Source organism: Triturus cristatus, chromosome 7 (genome assembly GCF_964204655.1).
Source record: "Triturus cristatus chromosome 7, aTriCri1.1, whole genome shotgun sequence".
In the NCBI taxonomy this organism is placed as follows: Eukaryota; Metazoa; Chordata; class Amphibia; order Caudata; family Salamandridae; genus Triturus; species Triturus cristatus.
In genome coordinates, this window is record NC_140590.1 from 132,272,908 (window position 1) to 132,296,084 (window position 23,177).

A 23,177-nucleotide genomic window follows, 5' to 3' on the forward strand; every position below is an offset into this window, starting at 1 on the left:
ATTATGTTCTCAATAGGTGTAACATCATTAAATTCCTAAAAGCAACCCCGGGGTTTGATGCATTGGCATCCAGAGATATTGAGTACATCAAATGTCTTCCTCCAAGAAGCATACAACTCTCAGAAGTTACATTAGTGATGTTTAAATCTTCGCCCTGGGCTCAAGCCCTCTGAGCCAGCATAGAAATATTCCAGTCATGGGGAATAAAAATTCAACCATATCTCAAACCAGGTTACCCAGTCACGTTGGCAAATGTATCAATCACACAGCCAAGCAATTGCAGGACACTCAATGGTGATAGAAACAAGCGGCACTCAATCTTAAAAAATGCCCAAGGACACAGCCACAAAAGATAGATCACGGACCACGACTCTCACTACAAATAATGAGCCAGACTGGTGATGGCTGCCGAAGTCTTGTCCAACAAAAGCTCAGCCTGACCTGACGAACAGCAACCCAAACAACAAAAGCAAAAGGAAGCTGTCAAATACAGAGAGCCTCAATTACAACTTACAATTCCAACTAACCTGCAGCTGCAGCCCCCCTCAGCCTTCAACACAATTTTTTTTCTCCAGACACAACTTTCTTGACTTCCAGGAAACATGGACTACTCAAAACTATCCCTTAACTGGATACATTGAACACTGGAAATCAGCTGTAAGGGATCGGAAATTCGTCCAGCCAAGGGGGGGGGGAGGGGGGAACTGTCTATATATACTTCATGTAGCCTACAAGGTACTATTGAACCACTACACTATGAGGAGAATTGGTTGCTTGGAGTCAAAATTAATCCATGGAGACAGCAGCGCCCTCTGTTGTTTCTCAATGCCTACAATAATCTGAGCGTTCGAGCAAAAAGGTCTCAGTTAAACCGACCATTCACAGTTCTGTGGGACCTGCTCAGGGATTTTCCACACGCAGATTGTCTTCATATGGGAGACTTCATCACCAACCTCTTTCAAGAGACCCCGGAGGACTGAGAAAGTCTCCTTTTATTCCCCCACCAAATTGAAGACACAGGTTAAACCTAAACTCCAAATGGGTTGCAGCCTAGGGGAACACTGGGGCCTACAACTTTACAGTGCCGGTTTCATTGTAATGAACAGCAGATTTCCACAGGACATCCCTCAAACTGTTCATGGACAAACGTCCGAAAGCGCTCTTACCTAGACTACACTATCTGCAACTCAGACCTGTTTTCATACATGGAAAACTACAGCATAATAGTGCGTTACAAGGGTGATCACTGCACACAAGTTGTTACCGTCACTCCGAATTTACTTTATCACGACCCAGCTAAAATTACATATATAGGAGTCCACTCTGAAAAGCGAAATCATTTAAGATGGAATGATGACATCAGTGCAAAGATCATGAAAGAGTGCGAGCAACTTATCATATGTCGCAATCCGTGGACAGCCTCTCCAATAACCGACTGGATACATTTTTGCTGTCAACTTTTAGATCAATTCCAACTACATCGTGTCAACCCAAGTAACAAACAGAACCCTATCTCGACTCAAACAATGGCGCTAAAGAAAACTGGAAATGCCACCCTCATGGCAGCTAGGAGGTATCCCGAATTCAAAGAGCTATTGACCGACTACAAAATTGCATAAAATAATTCCAGACGGGCATACAAAAACGACAAACACCACCTTTGGTGTACTCTTTATTGTGCAGGTAAGAGCCGGAACCGAAGAAAAGCTTGGGAGATAGTAAACAGGTAAACTAATGGAAATACCAGTCAGGGGAGTACAAACATCTCACAGCAAGAATGGGTAACATTCCTGACAGGACACTTATAAGCGGATGAGAGAATTGAATCTACACCGATTAACAATGTTACACAATCTAAAGCCATTCACAGGGAGTGTTTGGTCCATTTGCAAGACACGCAGCAACATCCAAGTGAGGAAATCTCCATCACTCCAACAAGGCTGGTCCAAACACTAACCAAAGCAAGATCCGACAGAGCCCCCGGACCAAACAGCCTGCCACAGGCCCTGTTTAAATCGAACCTTCCTTTTTGGTCCAGACAGTTAGTGAACCTCTTCGATTACACCTTACGGAGCTCAACTATACCAGACAAATGGCGCGAGGCGATAATTCACCCAATTCACAAGTCTGGCTCTCGTTCATCTCCAAGCAACTACAGGCTGATAGCCTTATTGGACAATGAGGCGAAGGATTTTGCCAGTCTCATACTCGAAGATCTGCGATGTTGGGCCGACTCAAAAGGAATGATCCCAAAAAATCAAACAGGCTTTGTGGCTAATTCAGGTACATTGTCCAATCTTCTAGCCTTAAAGTGAATGTCTCCTCTACGGCGCTTTTTTGCAGCTTTGTGGATTTCAAAGCAGCTTTCGACTGGGTGCCAAGGGAGGCCATTTGGGCTAAGTTAACGAAATGGGGAATACCAATCAAACTTCTGGAGCCAATCTTCCAGTTGCACACTAACACCTAGATCCAAGTTAAGTTTGGCACTGGCTCTCATCTAGCTCGAAAAATACAGATGTTGAGGGGAGTCAAACAGGGATGTGTGTTAGCTCCCCTGTATCTAAGGGATCAACACCAATTATTAAGGATGACAGATCTATCACCTCACTGGAACATTTCCAACCCCTCACAGACGATCTCTTCAATAGTTTAGCACAGGAGGTATCATCTGGATCACCTCTTGACCCCCTTCCTCATAAAATCTGGAAGGAGTACGGCCCCATCCTTTTTCCGGCCTTACGGCTCATATGTTGCCAATCCTTGAAAGAAGGAGCGGTACCAGATGCCTGGAAACAAGCGATGGTGACTCCCCTGTTGAAGAAGCCATCTCTGGACCCTTCGCTGCCAGTTAGTTTCCGCCCCATATCCCTGTTGCCTTTTCCTATTAAAATCTTGGAAAAGCTGGTCAACAGGTCCCTGTCATGCTATTTAGAGGAGAATCTTCTCCTGGACAGGGACCAGTTTGGGTTCCGTCCAGGGCACGGGACGTAGACCGCTTTGATTACAGTAATGGACAAGTTGAGAATGCGAGCCGACAGTGGGACCTCTTCAGTGTTGGTCCTACTGGACATGTCGGCCGCATTTGACATGGTTAATCATGCGGTATTGGTGGCAAGACTAGAGAGCATTAGAGTGAGGGGATGTGCCCTGAAATGGTTTCAATCTTATCTGTCAGGCCGACAGCAGGCGGTCAGTATGGTGCCATATCTCTCCTCCTGGTCTCCAGTATGCTCTGGAGTACCCCAGGGCTCAGCAATCAGCCCGATCCTTTTTAATGTCTATCTTAGCCCCTTGATCCCCATCATAAAATCTTTCGGGATTGACGTTGTCAACTACGCCGATGACATTCAATTGTTATTCTCCACCAAAGGAAAGCATGCGGTATCCATGAGTTCCTTTCAGGCGTGTATGGGGCAGATCTCAGACTGGCTAGGAGCTAATTCCCTTCAGCTTAATGCGGGGAAAACAGAGCTGCTGTACTGTGGTGCAGCGAAACTGTCCAGGCAACTAATGGGTGAATTTAGGTTCGGACCAGAGGATGCTCCCATAGTGGCAGCCAGGACGATTCGCAACCTGGGAGACATGTTTGACGAAGCCCTCCAAATGAAAACCCAGGCCAATAAAACAATTGGCATATGTTTTGCATTATTGAGAGCCCTCCGCCAGATCCTTCCTCTATTATCTAGCGAAGTGAGACCACTGGTGGTCCGCAGCATCATCATGAGTAGACTGGACTACTGCAACTCCCTGTATTTGGGTGCACCCAAATACATTTTGCAGGGGTTGCAAAGAGTCCAGTCTATGGCAGCCAAATTGGCCCTCAAAAGACAGCGCAACTCTTCCGCGACGTCGGCACTGAGGGACCTACACTGGCTTCCTATCAAGGATAGAGTCAGTTTCAAATCTCTATGCTTTGTCTTTAGAGCGTTACACGACTCAGGCCCGCTTTCCTTACAAGAACGGCTTACTTGGTATGCGCCCAAAAGACTACTCCGGTCCACCAGCCAAGGCCTGGCGTCTGTTGCCAGAGTGAATTCGACAAAGCTGGGGGCCAGAGCTTTTGGTTCGGCAGCAGCCCGCCTTTGGAATGAAATTCCCCTAAGCCTCAGACGAGCTGACTCGTTACTGATGTTTAGGAGGAACCTTAAGACTTGGCTATTTGCCAGAAAAAGCTAGTAAGATTCCTGTTTAGCGGCCTAATCGTTCTGTTTTGCCTTATATCATCAGGTCTCTAAGCGCCAGGATACCCGTGGGGTGATAGCCGCGCTATACAAATATTTTATACAATACAATACAATACAATTTCAACCTGTTCTTAGCCGACATCTCAGCAGAGCTAGGCTCAATAAATATCCATTCGCCTAGGATCGATGGTGCTCAGTTCAGCAATCTCCTACATGCCAATGACCTTGCTCTCCTCAGTCTCAAAAGAGTTGGGCTGCAACGACTGCTAAATAAATTACAAGTATACACCGCCACAAATAACTTGGAGGTAAATCTAAAGAAAACCGAAGTGGTCATATTTGGCAGGAAATGTTACAGAGGTGGCTTTAGGACATACAACAACTTCCAGAATTTGGTGGGAAAAACATATAAATATCTCAGAATAAATACAGACTCTAGGGGCACCCTTGTCAAGCATCACCGCAAAATTGCTATAAAAGCTATGGCTCTTCAAGTCGTTCTCTTTAAACTTTGCAAAATGCTTGACAGGTCCAAGCCTAGTTCCAATGCTGGACGTTTTGCGAGCTAAAATAGGTCCCACCTTGTCATACGGCTTCGAAATCTCCCTGGGCAAGCTCAGCACCGCACTAAACACGTGACTAAGATCTACAAAAAGGTGCTTCAGTTGCCAAAAAACCTCATCTGCAGCACAGATTTGATTAGAGCTAGGCCTCCTTAATTAGGAAATGCAAAGTTCAGGTGCTTTCCTTAACCTGTGTCACAAGTTCAGGCAGGCCAAAGTTGGCTCCCCCGAGTCCCTGCTATGGTCAGACATCAACTCCAACAACCCTGGTGGGTCACTCTTGGTTCTTTAACAAATGTACCCAGGAACTATCAGCAAGTGAACTGGGGAACCTTAATCCAAATAAAAAAGCGTTCTAACCAAGGATCAAGAAACGTATCCAACTGTGCTCGTATTAGTCTGACCGGGCAATCCTTGCCAAACGCAAGCATGCATGGGCAGTAATCAACTCTTACCAGCTGGCCTCTCCATTGCCATACCTTGCTTGCACATATTCCGTGCAAGTAAAACAGAGATTTTTGGCGCTTAGACTGGGCGAGTGGCACCTTTTGAAACATCTACACCCTAGGGGGCCACCCATCAGATAAGGTTCTGTGTAGGGGTTGCTGGGAATCAGTCAAATCTTTGGGGCACGTCGTATGCATCTGCCCAGCACTGATGAACCTGCATAGATCAAAACTGAGGCCTGAGTGGAACAAAGTGGGAGTCTGGTCCTGCAGGCAGGCCATCATTGCGGGACTGAACCAGGAAAACACAACCCTAAATATCATTTTCACGATCTTTGTTCATCTTGCATATTGTAAGTTCAAGCAGCCACTGGTGACTCAACAAATTCAGGTTCTGTACCAAAATGAGGAGACAGTCACTGGTGGACAAAGCAATGGTACATTATTGAAGTAGACTCATCCTAGTCCTGATTCAGTGACTCTTTGACTCCTATCTCAGTTTTACATCGAATCACCTCACAAAGTCAGTAGCACACCTCTTTACTCCACGTGCAACACAGAACACATGTTTTATACTGAGACTGTGCTTCTTTAATAACAGTGGAACCCTGCTTAACCCCTTCAGTGCCCATGACGAGATAGTCTCGTCATAGAGCGCGGTTGCGCTGTGCCCATGACGAGACTATCTCGTCATGAACCCCGCCTGCTAATGAAACGCCCGGCACAGGGCGTGGAAAGGGCGGGGCACTCAAGGGGTTAAGTAAAACGGAACGCCAAGCTGTGAGGCTGAGGAAAAGAGGAAACATCACATCCCGTCGTTGATCGCTGTAACTCTGAACCCCACACTCAAATTGCGGCAGTACAACACGGAACAAGCTCATTCGATCTAATTCGATTCTATTCAACCACTCACTCACTCACCCAATTCATGGACGAACTGTTGGACAACGCAGTCCTCAGCAACTTAACAGTTTTTCATTTTGCACTGGCCTACGAACATGTCCGCACTTTACCGTTACTTTGCACTCATTCTTATTTGGTGGCTACCTCGTTTTTAGAAGGAAACTTTTATTTAAATGTCATAATGATATAAAGCCACTTTGTATTAGTTCACACATGACTGCTACCTTGTTCCCGAAGGGAACTTTTATCTAAATATTAATATATAACTGTTATACTTTCATTGATCGCGATGGAAACAGCGCAGCACAAAATGTCTGATTAATGTTTTTATACACATTGTAATGATTTAATTAATCAAAATAAAATATATATATAGTATTGTTTATGTGAGGAGGCCGGGTTTAGTTGTTGCTAACATGTCGATACCTGTCACTGGATATATGGTGACTTGCTGACCCTACTGCTGGGCGTCTGGATACTGGTATTGCCAGTTGCTGGGCATGTGGAGTGTCGCATTAGCCATAGGTGAGCAAGGGGGGACTGATGTTTCACTCATACCTGCGCATACTTACTGACACTCAGGCACAGGGTTACTAAAACTGTGTGATGCATACAGAGCGTAAAGTATTAGGGTGGGATTTATTATCCAACGCAAATTCTGACTTGCGTTGTATAGTATGCCATGCTAATGTAAAGTTTCGCCATGCAACGCTTTGTGGTATTTTGCATCAAGTGGGCGTACCATGGGTTGTGCATGGGCGTTCCAATGCAACCGTCCATGAGTTTTGAACCAAATGCCCATCTATAAACATTGGTAAAGAGGTATTTTCACCAACATCTCCAACTTCTCGAGGCAGGCATAACGATGAGGATATGTTTTGATTTCTCCTCGTTTTTTAAACGTTGCATGTATGCTGCATGTACAGCCCCCATACAAAGTGGGAAAAGCCTTAAAGCATAGTCTTTGTACTGGAAGGTGAGGAGCATTTTGCAGTACAACTTTCATATAGTTTTGCTAAAACATCATAGGTTCTGGAAGCCCATGCATGGCACTGTCCAATACAATCATGGTATGCTAAGCACGCCGGGCTATTCCCAAAAGTGTCAGGTTCATCTTTCTTAATTTCACCATCTTTCATTTTTCCATGTTGCTCTTTCAAAGTAGATTCTCAATCTTATATGATGATGAACGTCCTCTTTGGAAAGGTCAAGCTGGAAGAAAGGAATTGGGAGTCAAATCTGTCAATCGCACCTGGACAGGTTTTACTAGCTCAAACAGCAGTGTTGTCGCTCAGGTTATGGAAACCTTGCTGGTTTAGACAGTAGATGGGCATCTCCAGAGGGAGAATTAAGGTTTCTAAAATGTGTGATGGGTCTCTCTAGGCAAAGACTATTAGTTCATGTTTATTTATGTTCATGTTAAAGCCAATAGGCTTGGTTTATTGAGTATTAAACATGGTGACAATGGCAATCATGAACAACTTGACAGCAATTCCATTGGAGTGAAAACTGTCACACTACACCTCAGAATTTCCACAGACTCGATTTACAGACTTAGTTGCACCTTGAAATATTTCTTTCAGATAAATAGTTTGCACCCTGGTTATATTATGAAGTTCCTCTAGGAGGGGTTACTGTTTATATCTCCACCTGAATTATTGTAATGTTTGTAGTTTTGGGCATTGTAGTCAGATGTGTGCATTAATAAAAGACTTTTCCCTTTTTAAGAAAAGGCACAGGTTGACAATGATTTCTACATGTTATTTGTGTGTGTTGTGAGCATCTAGCCCACAATACTAATAGTCTGAGAGACAGTCTTTACATTATGAAGTCCTTGACAAATGCACTAGGGTAGAAGTTTTACATTGTGAGCTCTCTGACAAATCTAAGAGGAACTGGCATTACATTGAAAACTCGGTAACAAGTGCAATATGAAGAACTTCCCACTGTGAACATTCTGGCACAGATCTCTAGTGTAGGTGGTGCTAGAGACATCTTGTGTTCGTTGTGTACATTTGTAGTTTTATGTTTAGTATTTAGTTGTGTGTGAATTAAAGTACTTAAAGAAACTGGTCATTGACTTATTAAGAATTACTGAGAACTTTGTGGAGTTCTTTTGCCTCAGTTCAGTTATTTCAGCTCTTTTGTTGCTTGTATTCATTAGTTTGGCTTTAATTTCTTAAACGGCGCTGTTGATAGCCAATTCCCAATACAACAGCCCACAATTGAGTCTGAATGTACCCTCAAACTTCAGGAATGTCTTGCTTCAGCTGCAAGTTGGATGGCCAATAAGCTTTTGAGATTCAATGCAGATAAAATAGAGGTGTTGGCTCTAGGGAATCAACCTTAGATCCGGGCCTGTTTGGTAGTCACTGGCTTTTGGCCTACCCAGACCTAAAATGTTGGTGGTATCATAAATACTGATCTTACTTTCTTCCCACTTGTCAGCAACATTGCTTGAAGTAAATGTTACTCCATTTTGAAGTGCTTAAGGAAAGTTCGTCCTTGCCTCAAGTTGAAGGGTGAGTGTTGGTGATAAAGGGTGGCATCTCCTCTCATTAGGTTTATAAAAATATACAGTTTTACTTGCCATACCTTAATATCTATCGCCTTCATACTGTGTATACTGCAACTGCGTGTCTGTTATTCAATTGACTTGATGTTCAATCCCATTTGGACTTCCTCCACAGTGAATAAATAGACCTTGCACAAGGCACTTGCTGACTCTTGTTCTACGCATCTCACTTTTGACTTTATGTCTACTATCCCCCGTCACATGGTTTGTTCCTCTCCTCTTGCACTCTTAGTTGTGCCCATGTTTCATCGCATCAGAGGACGCAAATGCTCTTTGGTTCTCGCTCCTATGCCTCGTATAACGACTTGCTGTAGGGAGCGCGATGGATTTAGGAATAGTATAATTTGCTATTCCTACTCCAGTTTGTGCAACAGCAGGGAAGGTATTGGATTGTAAATCCAACTCCTTATGCCCCCTATCGCAAGTTGCTGTAACGGCTTGCGATGTAATGGTTTGCGATGTAACAACGCGGTCGTTGTAACGACCACGTTGTAATGGCTTGCGATGTAAAGCATGCGCAATAAACACCATTTACCACCTGGAACACCTTGCCCCCTCCACCTCAGGCAATCAGCGTCGCTGATCCAATTCAAGAAGGACCTCAAGACTGGCTCTTCAAATGATCCTCCACCCAGAGGAATCATACTTATTGTTTTTTTTACTGCCATGTATTATTTAAATTAGCCCTTTTCGAACTTTTCTTCTGTAGAGGAACTAGCCATTCAGAATCTGCTTGGTAAACCCTCTTCTTTGCTATCATCACAGAATCTGGCACCATATGACAATTCAGAACTAGCTTACAGAGACTGGCTAGATTTCTTATCTAAGAGCAAATCCACTTGTCTTGCTTCACCCACAGTCACAACACTTGCTGCAGGTACAACTACTTTAGTTTACATAAAACCTAGGTGCTCTTAACTTGCATTTTTTCCAAAAGTCTCAATCACTGCTGTGTATAACCTCAGAGACGTAAATGAGTGTAGCTTGAGAAATTTTCTACTTCCAACTTTTGGAAAAGTACCACCAACACCATCACCAAGGGTCCAGGAACTGGGGGACTTGTCAGAATATTGTGGTGCTGAATAATAATAGGTGCCAAAATGTAATGCATGGCCCAGAAGCATCTCCTGTTTTTGTCAGGTGCTATAAGCACCTTTTCCTAAGTATTAAAAATAACGTACTCCAGGGCGAGGAAAATTATAGTATCTGGTGCCATCATGGTGTCTGGTCACATAAGCAGCCTCATTGTTATTGAAGGTGCAAGGCAGCTTGGAATTAAACATGTATAAGTAAATGTAGCTGGGCGAAAGCGGGGCCCAGAAAATGCAGGGCCTGTGGTATAATGCTCCCTTGCTCCTTCCTTGTGACTTCCCTGGCCTTCATATAGAGGGAAAACTCTTTACAAGGTGGGAGGCAGAGTGCACTGGTGCCCCGCCGCCCCACAGTTTTTAAGTGTCCCACTCACAAAACCTAATACATTTATTTTTAAAAGTATCCCTGTTTGTTAACGTATTGGCACTTAGAGACATACTCTTGCGGGTATCAGAGTGGTTTACAATTACACAGTAGTAGATAAAGTAATATCAAATTCACCGCAAATTTAATAACAACTGAATATCAAAGTTCCATCACTAATCCATTGTAGTATCATATAATTCAGGCAACGGAAAGTACCAGACAATGTTGGGAAGTAGAGGGGGAGTGTCGGGACTGCTAGGATGAACGCACTAAGGTTCACAGTGATAAATAGTCATGTGAGAGACTTAGGAGACTAGAGTCTTGGGATCTAGGAGAGAAATTTGTACATAAGGAGTTCTTTGACTTCTTTCTTGAAGGATATGATCGAGGGATTCGTTCTGACTTCAGAAGGTAATGTGTTCCAAATTCTTGGGGTAATCCCAGAGAAGGATTGGTTGATCTGGAGCCCCCAGAGAGTTTAAGCTTCTGGACAAAATATCTAGGGGTATTGTGGTGGAGGACTTTATGCATCATGCAGGCGATTTGTAGATGGCGACAGATGCTTGTGATGCAGTGTTTTCTCTTTCCCAAAGAGGATACATTTTTTATTGATACTTAGAAGAAAATTGACCCTGGCAGTGCCAAACATTGGACCGGTCCGTTGCCAAGTTGACAGCGGTTACCCGCTGATGAGGCCCAACGAGGCTGAAAGAAACACCTCTTGATGTTGCACGCAGTGGGCGGGAGTGGCAAGTGGCCGAGGAGTAGGAGAAAAGATTCTTTTTGAAGTAGAGTTTAACCTGAAATATCAAAGTATTCTAAATAAAACTATGAAAGTGCTGCCAAGAAATGATTCTAGTGCTTTAGAGCCGCTTATTCATGTTATGTTCACTTCTCTCGTTCTGTTATTACTGGAACATCAGTTCATTTTTCAACCTTGCATGTTTTTTACTTTGGCTGTTTTGCAAGAAATCAGCAGAAATCCATTGATTCTTACATCGGATATGACTCAGCAGCACCCTCTTCTGAACAATGTTTCATACTAGCGTTGCATGGTATCTTTTAGGGTTTCAACCAGTGTTCTAATTTGTGCCAGTGTTTGCCGGTGCTCAGCACCAGTACCTATTTAGTAACACCGGCACATATTTTATGACAGTCCACCTCATAGTGGTTCTGTCAGACTATTTTTTAAAACAAAGCGCATGAGCAAAGAGTTCACAATTCAATATACAATTACATAAGTTGTAATACCATGGCGCTTAGGCCCTTCATACAGCTTTGGGTCACCTATTATAGTCTGTGGGGCATATTTATGTAGCTTTCATGCAGCTCAGCAAGCCACCTTGCTGCGCTGCGTAAAAAGGCAGGAATACACTGTATTTAACATAATACGGCAAATTCCTGTCCTATCCTTGTGCTGCTGCCCTTTTGGCTGCCTAGCACCAACACAGGTGCTCTTGCACGACAGTACTAGGGTGCCTGCATTGCTAGTTGGATTATTTTGTGTTGGAAGGGAGACCTTCCCGCACAAAAACAATTCCCTGAGGCATTTTCCATTTATCTATGTGTGCTGGAGAATGCAGCACACATAGAGAGAAGAAAAAAAGAGGAGAAATAAACATGCGTAGCATTTGGATGCATTTCCAGGTTTACTATTGTTGATAAATCTGAGATGTGCCAAAATCAATGGATGGATGCATGGGAACTAGGGGTGACCAGTGAACTCTGCTACGTTGGCAGAGTGTAGAGTTTTTGACACTCTGTGCTCTCCTTGGAATGCAGAGTTCTGGGAAAACTCTGCAAACCGCTGCAGAGCGGCGTTCCCCCCCCCCCCCCGATAGTTTTAGATTTGATACCCAGGTGCCTCCACTAGAAGCAGCAGTAATCCTGTTATCTCCAGTGACCCCAAAGCATTAGAATTGCTCCCACCAGTGTCGATTGCAGTCTGGAACTGTTGGATAAATCTTTATGGCAAACACATAGAATCTGAAGAGCCCACGCAAGCTGTAACCAAAATGACGCTAAAGAGCCCTGCAGTCTACAGCTGTCGGGGTGGTGGTGGAGGCCACAGGAGAGTTGCAGCAGCACGTGAAGATCTGTGCAGAACTTGATAAGCGGAATGTTGCTCCCAGCCTGGCCCTTCCTGGACCAGGTTGGCCAGGGGCTTTGGCACAGCTGAATATTTGGACCACCAGAGTGTGAGGAGTTGCAGCTTTTGGGAGCCCAACAGAAAGGAATCGAAGTGTGCCGGCAGCTCGTAGCCCAGAAAGCACCTGAGCACGGTGGGGCTAGAACTTGCCTGGGTGGGGGTAAAAGCTGCAAAATAGTTGTGCCAACACCCCCCACCAGATCACTCACTCGCTCTGCCAGGTGAGCTTCACCCACGGTTTCTGCTCCCTTCCCTCTCATCATAATTGGGTTTTGCTATTCCCCTCCAGCGCTCAGCTCACAGAGTTGAAGCTCCCAGGCCCTTCTTGGTCATGCAGAGCGGGGAGGGAACGTGAAAAGAAGGGGGACAGGGGGCGGTATTGAGTTCTCGACTGCACGCGGGTAAGAATAGTGCCCCATAGTTTAATAGCAGGTTCAAGGTTGTTATGAGGCCCTGAGTTTAATAGCAAAGGGCTGGGATTATGTTTGTCAGATTTATTCATCAAACTCTGCTGACAATAATGGAGGCAGCAGGAAAACCATTAATCAATTAGAGTGTAATAAAGCAAATCACTGTCTGCATCAGGGTGGAGCAGAACTCCACGGAATTCCACTGAGTTTTCATGCAACTTGTAGGATTCCGCGTAGTGCAACTCCGCGAACTCCACTCACCCCTAGTAGGAACACCCACGCTCCACCCATGGAATGCCTCTCTTAATTAGAGTAACGCAACATCGTGATTTCCACTGAGGTGCGTTTCTCTAGATTTACAGAGCCACACAAGGTGGACTTTCGTGGCTTGATAAATCAAACTCAAGAGTTGCATGACTTTTGCACCCCGTTGTGTGGTGCAAAAGTGACACACTGCTTCGATAAATTTGCCCCAAAGTATGTATGGCTATCATGGTAAGTTGGTGTCACTGGTATTGGCAGTGCTGGCAGGGACAGTAAGTTTATGCAAATTGCAATGGCCTCCTAAGAAATATCTTAGGCCCTGGCACTTATCTTGCAAACTAAACACTGTTTACAAAAGAAAGCAACACAGCTTACTTGTGCACTTTCATCAAGGGGTGATTCATGAATCCTGATGTGTGGTGTGAGCGATTGTTCCTCTCCTCACTGGGCGAACGCGTTGGCGAATCCCTAAGAAAAGAAAATAGGCTGAGATGAGTATTGTGTACGTATGAGAAAGTCATTGAAAATTAAATAGTAAAAGCTGGGCAATCACTTTCTGATGAAGCATAGCAACAGAGGAAAGTAGCATATATTGAGCATTCAGAATAAGAAAACTGACGGCTTTTACAAAAATCTGGAGACTTTTACAGATGGCAGCTTTTCAAAACTATGATGCTCACATCTCATTAAAATACCAGTCAAGCCTTAAATCACTCTTAAGGGCAGGTGATATGTAATCATATCATTTGATTCCTGTGATGAGCCTGGCAGCCGCATTGAGAATTGCTCTTAGGGGCACAAGATCACTGTTTGGAGGTCCTGTGAAGATGGTATTGCAGTAGTCAAGTTTCGAGAGGATTAGAGATTAGACTACTGTTTTAAGATCGTCAAGGGGTATAAACGGTTTGATTTTCTTGATGTGTTCTAGTGTGAAGAGCCCTCCTTTGGCTGAATTATTGATGTGCTCCTTCATTGACTTTTTTGTCCAGGGTGGTACCCAATGATTTTACAGAGTTGTACAGTGTGAGAGAAGAGTTTAGTATGTCTAAATTCTTGAGCCTTTCTTGGATAGGTAAGGGTTTGTTTTTTTGGGGAGAGGAGTAGTAGTTCAGTTTTGTTGGGTTTCAGCTTAACATGGTTGGTGTTTAGCCAAGATTGAATCTTGACAAGTGTGCTATTAAGAAGCTGGATATCGCTTGGTGATTTTATTTTGTAGTAGAGTTGTGTGTCTTCAGCAATTAGGTAATATTTAATCCCAGCTTGGTTTTGTATATTTGTGAGGGGTTCCATGAAGAGATTAAAAGGGGCTGGCGAGAGGAGACAACATTTTGGTACACCTTGTGGTAATAGTGCAGGCTTGGAGAGACAATTGTTTTATTTGTTGAGAGCGTTGCTGCAGGTAGGACTGGGCCATTAATACAAGTGTGGGTCTGGAATGTCTGAAGTAAAGGTAAGTGATGTACGGTATCAAATGCTGCTGATAATTCAAGTAGGATTAGGAGGCAGAAGTCGCCTTCATCTAAGAATCTGTGAATGTCAACTGTTAAATTGAGCATGGCAGTTTCAGTGCTACAGCCTTTCCTGAAGCCAGATTGGAAGATGTCATGGAGGTTGAAGTCCTCTATGTGTTGGTTGAGTTGTAGTAGGACATATTTCTCCAAGGTTTAGGCTAAGAACAGAAGGTTGGTCAAGGAGGATGTCCTTGACAGCTCCGTTCTCACCACAACAAACGACGATGACCCCACCACCGCCACCCACACTCTACACAACTGGATCACCGACTACGCCAATACCATCGCCCTCCTCAAGAAAGCCTCCAAGCCCCACACCAAGTAAGCCAGCTGGTTTTCCACCGAACTTCGAGACTCCAGATGCACCTGCAGATGACTTGAAAACTGTGAAGGAACTCCAAAACCCCGACTGACCTCGACAACTTCAAAACAGCTACCGCGGCCCACCACAAGCTCATCAGACTCTCCAGGAAGAAAGCACTTCAGGACAGAATTGCCACCAATGCCAGGAACTCTGCGACAGACTCAGCGCTTTCTTTCATCACAAAATCAAGACCATCTATGACAACTTCGACGACAACGACCCCCACGAGGAACCCCCTCCCACCGCTACCAGCAAATCAGCCGACACTTGACAGCTGGACAGACCTCAGCATCGAAGACACTCTGAGGATAATGAAGACCACCCACTCCAGGGCCCCACAGACTCCTGCCCCCACCACATCTACCGCAAAGCAGCAGACATCATCGCTCTGAGCTTCAAAGTATCATCAACCGCTACTTTGAGACCGCCTCCTTCCCTGACAACTGGAAACACACCGAGATCAACCCTCTACTGAAAAAACCTTCAGCAGACCCCACCGACCTCAAGAATTTCAGACTGATCTCCCTACTCCCTTATCTGGCCAAAGGCACGGAAAAAGCCTTCAACAGCCAACTCGCCGCCTTCATCGAGGAAAACAACATCCTCGACTCCTCCCAATCAGGCTTCAGAAAGAGCCACAGAACCGAAACCACACTCCTGGCAGCAACAGACAACATCTACGCCCTCCTAAACAGATGAGAAGACCATGGCCCTCATCCTCCTTGACCTCTCCGCGGCCTTCAACACTTGTCTCTCACCACAACTAGCCTCTCCGGCAGAACGCAAAGAGCCAGACTCCCTCCATTTCTCTCAGAACCAACTCCAACGACCTGCGTATCCCACAAGGATCCTCCATTAGCCCGACCCTGTTCAACATCTACATGGCCACGCTCGCATCCATCGTCAGAGCACATGGCCTCACCATCAAATTGTCTGCAGACGACACCCAACTCGTCCTCTCCCTATCCAACGAACCCAACATCACCAAATGCAACTTTCAATACGGAATGGAAGCCGTCACCAGATGGATGAAGAACAGCTGCCTTCAACTCAACACAGACAAAACTGAGATACTCATCATGGGCCCACACCCCGATGCCTGGAATGACACCTGGTGGCCCCTGCCCTCAGAGACCCCCCTACCCCCACGAACCACGCACACAACCTCGGAATCATCCTGGACTCAGAACTCAAAATAGACTGCCAGATCAACGCCATCACCTCCTCCTGCAACCACACCCTCCGCCTACTCCTTAAGACGTTCAAGTGGATCTCTCCTGAACACAGGGAAACTGTCACACGTGCCTTCATCAGTAGCATACTGGACTACGGCAACACACTCTATGCTGGAATAAACAAAACCTCACCTGCAAACTCCAGAACGTCCAGAACGCCGCCGGTAGACTAGTCCTCAACCTACCGCGCCACTGCCACATCAGCCAACACCTACGGACCCTACACTGGCTCCCCTTTGAGAAGACAATCACCTGCAGGATTCTCACCCACCTCACACAAGGCCACCCACAACACCAGACCTTCCAATCTGAACCACTGCCTCGTGTTCCATGCTCCCTAGTGCTCTCTCCACTCGGCCCAGCTCTCCCTCGCAATGGTACCTTGGATCAAGAAAAGCAGAACAGGAGGGTGCTCCTTCTCCCTCCTCACGGCCAAGGCACAGAACTCCCTCCCTCTCCACCTCCGACAGACTGCATCGCTCCCTAAGTTCCCAAAGGACCTCAAGACCTGGCTTCTCGATGGAACTTAGTGAACCTCCTGGATCTGCAGAACCCCCACGCTCCTTCCCTCTTCCAAGTGAGTAGCATGCGCTTTATAAGCCCCTGATTGATTGATTGAGCCGGATGGAAGTCTCGGCAATATGTTAGTTTGAGTGCCTCTATTTGTGCCAATGATTACTGGGATGGTGTATAGAGGCTTGGCGTTTTTGTGCTGTATGATTCGCAGATTGATTGTGCTTCCATAGAGGATAGGGTGTTAGAGCTTGGTAGGGTCTGTGGGACAGGCGGCTTAAGGGAATTGAGGTCTGGCCGGTGAGTCTGCTGTCTCTTGGAGATCTTTTTTGGGGAGTCAATTTTTCTATTATTGGAGTGTGGTTGAGTGTTAACTTGGCCTAGATCGCGAGGCCCTTTTTTAGACGGGAAAAATCTTTAGCTAGAGTGAAGTTTTTATTCTATTTTCTCAGGAACAGGGTAAAAGTGCAAGGGAGTCTGCATGTTAAGTATGTGGGAGGACGGGCGATGGGCCTAGAGTATAAAGAAAACAAGTGATCTTTAACAGAGGAGAGGGCAGGGTCACCAAGGTAGGAAGTCTGTAGGGGTTGCTTGGGCTCAGTGGGTTCTACAGCGGAAGGCTGGGTCGTGTTTGAAGGGGGCTAAGTGGCAACGATCTTAGATTGGGATGGGTGTTATTGTGCCCAGCATGTACATGTGTTTAGAGTGGGGTAGGATGTAGTTGCTTGATTGTAGCTGCTTGTTGGGAATGGTGTAAAATGAAAGTGATTGGAGTAACTTGCCAGTAATAATTTAAGTAACATTCTATTTAGGGAAACCACACAGCTGACCGTTGTAGACCCTAGTGGTCCTATGCTGTTTTTTTTATTGTAAAGAGGTGACTTTATCACTAAGAGATGGCAGCCCCTGGATTAGTTCTATTTCAATATCAATTGTCTTTACTGTGTGAGCCTACAGGGTAGTCCCATTTTTATGTTGATATATGAGCAACCCCTCAATTGTTATCTTATGCTTACGGACGTTGGGGAGGAGTTGCCTATCTCCAAGTTTCAAAATGTCCCCTGGGCCTAGATTTAGTCCCCTGATCAATGCTTGGGGGCTTCCTCCTTAATACAGCAGAGCATGTCATGGAAAGATCGATTCCACTCACCTCACTCCACATGGGCAGGAAAGTGTCCAAGGGAGACTGGGGCTGAGTGTGTGAGGAGTACTGGGAAGGTACTCTGCTGGTAGAAGTGGCCATCACAATCAGGGTCCCAATCCACCACCATGTCGTGCCATGAACTCACTCTTGTCCAGCAATAGGGAGTAGGGCTTTCGATCTCAGGCACTGGGACCGACAGGGAAATGTAGGGATTTGCTGTAGGGCCAAACCGGGTGCCCCGCTAAAACCACGCTATCTTTGTCAGCTGACCAAGTCTGGAGGGATGGAGGTCGGCCCTCATACACAAGTGTGCTTCGAGGGAGTTCTCCGATGTGAGCCTTTCTCCTCTGGCGCAATTTACTGTACAACAATGTCCTCCATTAGGAGGCAATCGGATGCCTCAACAATAGAGGGCGGCATTGGGGGCCTTATTTCTGAGGCAGCAAAAGTCACCACCTGGTCTGACATTACGGGAGCCCGAGCCACCAACATGCAAGCGTCTCACTTAACCAGGTGGCGTTGCGAACACCAGGCATCAGCCCCATCAGCTTTTGTGGCAGCAGCAGATAATCGCAGGTTTGATGCTCCAGAGCATATGCATAAGCCCCGTTGATGAGGATGGGATCAGACACATAGGCGGCATTAGGTGCCCCTGGTTCACCTGGGGGTAACAATGAAATTGAGATCTCTAGACATAGGGTGACAGCGTGTGTCTCAGTTTTCACAGCAGAAAAAGACAATAGCCGTTCTAACAGTACGGGAGTCGGCGCTACCCACATGGGAGGGTCTCGCTTCCATGTGGCCTCAGGTCGATCATGCAGCAACGGGTGTCTCTGTTCTCACAGGCCAGGTGAGACACAGCATCAGGTGCCTCAGACTCTCAAGGGGGAAGTAATTTTCAGCAACCATTTATGTGTGCAGGTCAGGTGCACTAGGGGTCGCTCATCTGTCCCATTCCATCGGTTCCAGTTCCACCATCAGTGGGAGCAAGGTCTGTTGGGGTAATGGTTTCTGAATCACTGGCGTAACGAAAATTGAGGGGGCCCACCTGCAAGGGAAGTGTAGGGGCCTCCTTTGGGCTCAATCAAGAGCTATCCGGCCACAGTGCTGTGCTGAGGGGGCTCCCTGGAATAAAGTGAAACCGTTCCTCCACGAAAGCAACTTGAGAACTACTGTCCCAGCCCCCTTATTCTTGCGTTTGGGTGGTGGCAAAAGCTCCAGAAACAACTTGTAACTGGTGCCCTGGAATTTCAACTAGGGTACATTAGTACTGCAAAACATAAAACACAAAAATGAAGCATTTTTTCTTCAATAAAGTCAGTCTTTGAAGTGACGTAGAAGTCTCGTATCTTTTAGGAACACTGGCCAGGCTACGAATTAGAATGAAAAAAGATACCAAAACAGACAAACTGACAATGAGAGATGTACAATCACCAGTTTTCAAAGTTGAGCTATTTCTAAGCAGTGCAAATGGAAGGAAGGGTTATCCTTCAATTTGATGATACTGAATTTATAGACCTCAGTAGGATAGAAGGCTGAGTTGGCCTTGTTGGGATTCAAACTTGCAACCTCCAAGTTCACAGTTGTTAGCATGAGTGCATACCTTTCTGGATTTAACAGCTATTAGTAGGAGCGTCTAACTCACTGAAGTTAACAGGCGTAAACAGATGTAACTTTACTGAACCCTATTACAGACCCTAGCGAACCCCGGGGGGGGACGGGGGGAGTTGGCCATTTATTGTTCAATAATGTAATAGTCCACACAAAAGAGCCACAGCTATTACATGGAGAACGGCCTTGTAAACGGGTTCTCCAAGGAAACCCTCGCGCTGGCCGCCAAGCTTCGTCATTCGTTCTAGAATTAACTTTTATCCCCGCCCCTTCCGCTCACCTGGTCCTCATACTCATCAAGGGCCTCGAGTCGTTCATGGTGCAGACCACAGTCTCTGGCAGCAGAGCGGCCCACCGTCGCTGTGTGTGCTCGCTCCCAGTGCAGCCTGACTCCCCCTGCTCATCAGCTTTATATGGGGGGCAGAAGCGTGTCACAAAAGGCTTTCATTGAGGTGACATCGCAGTGACATCACGAGAGCGGCTGCAGGGCCAGTCCTCGGTGGCAGGGAGTATCCGTGCGTTCCCAGCCTGTGCAGGCCTCAGCAGGCCTCTTCCTAGCAAGCAGCCATTTTAGACTTTGAGGAATGGCCTGCCCGCTTCCCCTACATAACGATGCCCATCATTTGACAGGGACCCACACTATTTCTTTTTGTGCCGGTCTGTTCGGCGTAGTGCTGGCATCTTTGTTCATTTTATTTTACAGAGGTAAATGTCAGTACTCAAGTAGTTGTAGCTTCAAAACCAGATGTTTATTCCAACGAACCAAGGACGTCATCCCAACTCACCTGTCAAAGGGACTTCCTCCTTCCAGGCTCAGATTTTACAGGCCAAGATTCGTGTGTTTGGGACACAAATGTAATAGTAATTAGCTGTCTCTTAAATGTTAGACCCGTTTTATTGTTTTTTAGTCTGAATAAAGAAAATGATTCATCAGGGGACTCCTAAAATAAAGAATTCTACTTCTATTGATGTGAAAAACTACCTTTTTATCAAACGCTTTTTAGGCACAGTAGGAGTTCGTATCCAGTATACTTTTCATGTAGCTCCTTCTAAAAACGTCAAAGCGTGGCTCACCTGAGGGCTTTCTTTTCATAGCTTTTATCCTTGAAAATCTACGGAAATCTCACTTCTTTTTTTAGAAAATAGTTCATGGCCAATGCAGGGAGACAAAGGTCACGTTAAAGATACATATTATTTTAACATCTGTTCCCTACCATTTGACGTTTCATAAGTGGAAAGAGTCTTTTAATAGATTTTTTCTCAGTTTTGTAGCACACGCCTGGTTTCAAGAAGCAGGGGGCAATTTAAAGAGGGCTGTTGGACTGGAGCTGTTCAACTTGCAAGAGAACAGAAGTCATACATACAAGAGCCTTCGATTTCCTTCAAGTGGGTGAATTACCAGAGACAATAAAATGATAAATTCTTCAGAGTTAAAAAAATATGTCAAACAATCAGCATTTACCTATATCTTAAATCTGTAGGATTTGGAGACAGTTTTTGCTTTTGACGTGGGAGATGATGGACAGAGCGCTGAAACTTTTCAGACACTCACCACCAGTCACAGATCTGGGTTGAATTCATCATCATTCTTTAGCTCACTTTGCCACCTAAGTTCAGACTTAGCTATATGCAAATCAGTCTTGACGCTGTGCCTCATGGGAACAGTCCAGCCCAAACTGCCAAGCTAGATCTTCCCTGAACTGGCAACAAGCATCCTGGGGCCAGTTTCTGGGTAACACCCTTCATCATCCAGGCTTGCTTGAATCCAGTGGAAAAGTGAGCTTTTGAGTGTACATACAGCTCAAATTGCATGCACGGCTGGTAATATTTGGTGGTAAGTTGTGAATACTTGAATTTCACTAACTGAACAAAATATACAAACCCCACTTCTGCCAGAGGGGTTCAAAAGATCATGAAAATGCTCCATTATACAGCACCATTTTCACATTGTTTCGCTTAAAAGTGATAGTCTCCGGTGGGAAAATAGTACCAGGCAAGTCAGATACTCCTCCGTATGTATTCTTGATTCACGTTCCATAATAGAACATTGAACAAAGTAGTGGTGAACTGGTGCATATTTTTACAGCACAAAAAGTATTGCAGTTTCAGTGTTATATTGATGTGTGTTTGTGTGTGTATGTTTAATTATAACTGCTAATTTAAATGGTTTATACAAGTGAAATCTGAGCCTACCTATAACAAACCTGTAACATTTGTTTTTTAGTGAGTTTCTATGTTTTTTTAATGTTATTTCCTAATTATAACATCCCTGTAACCTTTGTTTTTAGTGAATTTTGAAAAGTTTAAAAATTGTATTACCTACCTTACTGTAACCTGTAACCTTTGAGAGTGGATGTGTGAGCAGCTGTATTGGTTGGAGAGTGGGTGTGTGAGTGGCTGTATGGGTCTGTGAGTGGGTGTCTGAATGGTATTGTGGGTGTGTGAGTGGCTGTATGGGCATGTGAGTGGCTGTATGGGACTTTGAATGGGTGTGTGAGTGACTGTATGGGTCTGTGAGTGTGTGTGTGAGTAGTTGTATAGGTCAGTGGCTGGGTGTATGAGTGGCTATATCAGTCTATGAGTTTGTGTGTGAGTGTCTGTATGGGTGTGAGTGTGTGTCTTAGTAGTTTTGAGGATGTGTGAGTGAGTGTGTGAGTGGATTTTTGAGTCAGTGAGTGAGAGTGTGAGTGGCTGTATGGGTTTGTGAGTGGGTGTGTGAGTAGCTGGGTGGGTGTGTGAGTGGGTTTATGATTGGCTGTATGGGTATGTGAGTGGCTCTGTTAGTGGTTGTATGGATCTGTACCTGGGTTGTAAGTGGCGGTATGGGTGTGTGTCTGTGTAGTTTTGGAGGTGTGTGAGTGGCTGTATGGGTCTGTGAGTGGGAGTCTGAATGGTAATGTGGGTGTCAGAGTGGGTGTGTGAGTGGCTGTGTCTGTGAGTGGGTGTGGGAGTGGTTTTATTGGTGTATGAGAGGGTGTGTGAGTGGCTGGGTGGGTCCGTGAGTGGATGTGAGAGTGGCTGAATGGGGGTTTGAGCAGGTGTCTGAGTTTCTGTGTGGGTGTGTCAGCAGCTGTGTAAGTGACTGGGCGAGAAAGGAACCTCACCTGCCACATTATTCAACAAGAGTCCACAGTTTTGCACAAAATGTCTACCTAACTGGAGTACTTTCTACTTGTCAATTATTAAGCGCTACCTCGTTGGGTAAACATCTACTGCATATTCTACACTACAGCTGCGCAATGAACCACGAGAAATGTCTCCAGTGAGCCTGTGTGTGTTTTGACAATGTGATTGTTCCTCTGCATCTTCATTCAGAAATCAGTGAAAACATGAATCCTCCTCTAGGTAAGATAACAAGACTACAAACAGGGAAATACCCACTAAACAAGGGTCCTTCCTTTCAACTATATGAAGTTAGTGCTTTGTTTGGTGGAGATGTCCTCATATTCTTTGGCATCAAGAACCCTTCACTAAAATAGTCAGGAAACACGATGGGGGGGCCTTTTGGTAAGCTGTCCATCATACTGGCAAAAGTTGAAAAGACCTTTGCATACTTCTAAGGTATAAGGGGGCGCAGCCAAACGGGCAGCGCTTCCAGGTGATTTGTAAATTTGCACAATCATTGTAATTTAAAGGAAGAACCATGGATTCTGATCTCACCAGGAAAGGACAAGAAAACCTTCATGATGGCACCCCCCCCCCCCCTTGCCATGTCGATTTTGGCCCCCGGTCCCTATCCCCCGCACCTCGTCTCTTGATACTGGGTGCCTAGAGTCCTCCCAGGGCACCCAATGAGCAGTGTTGGAGATGGCGGGGGGAGCTCCAATGCATCTGCGGTCCTTGATGG

At 45.5% G+C, this 23,177-nt stretch overlaps 1 long non-coding RNA gene across 1 annotated transcript in view; it reads right to left on the reverse strand.

The window, feature by feature from the left end:
- Positions 1–19,700, reverse strand: part of LOC146809022 (uncharacterized) — a 61,610-nt gene extending 41,910 nt beyond the window's left edge. Inside the window, exons 1-2 of the long non-coding RNA XR_014965518.1 lie at positions 19,611–19,700; positions 13,328–13,420 (exon numbers count right to left, since the gene is read on the reverse strand). This is a non-coding gene — a long non-coding RNA (uncharacterized LOC146809022). The remainder of the gene's footprint in view (positions 1–13,327; positions 13,421–19,610) is intronic.
- Between the last annotated feature and the right edge of the window lie 3,477 nt (positions 19,701–23,177).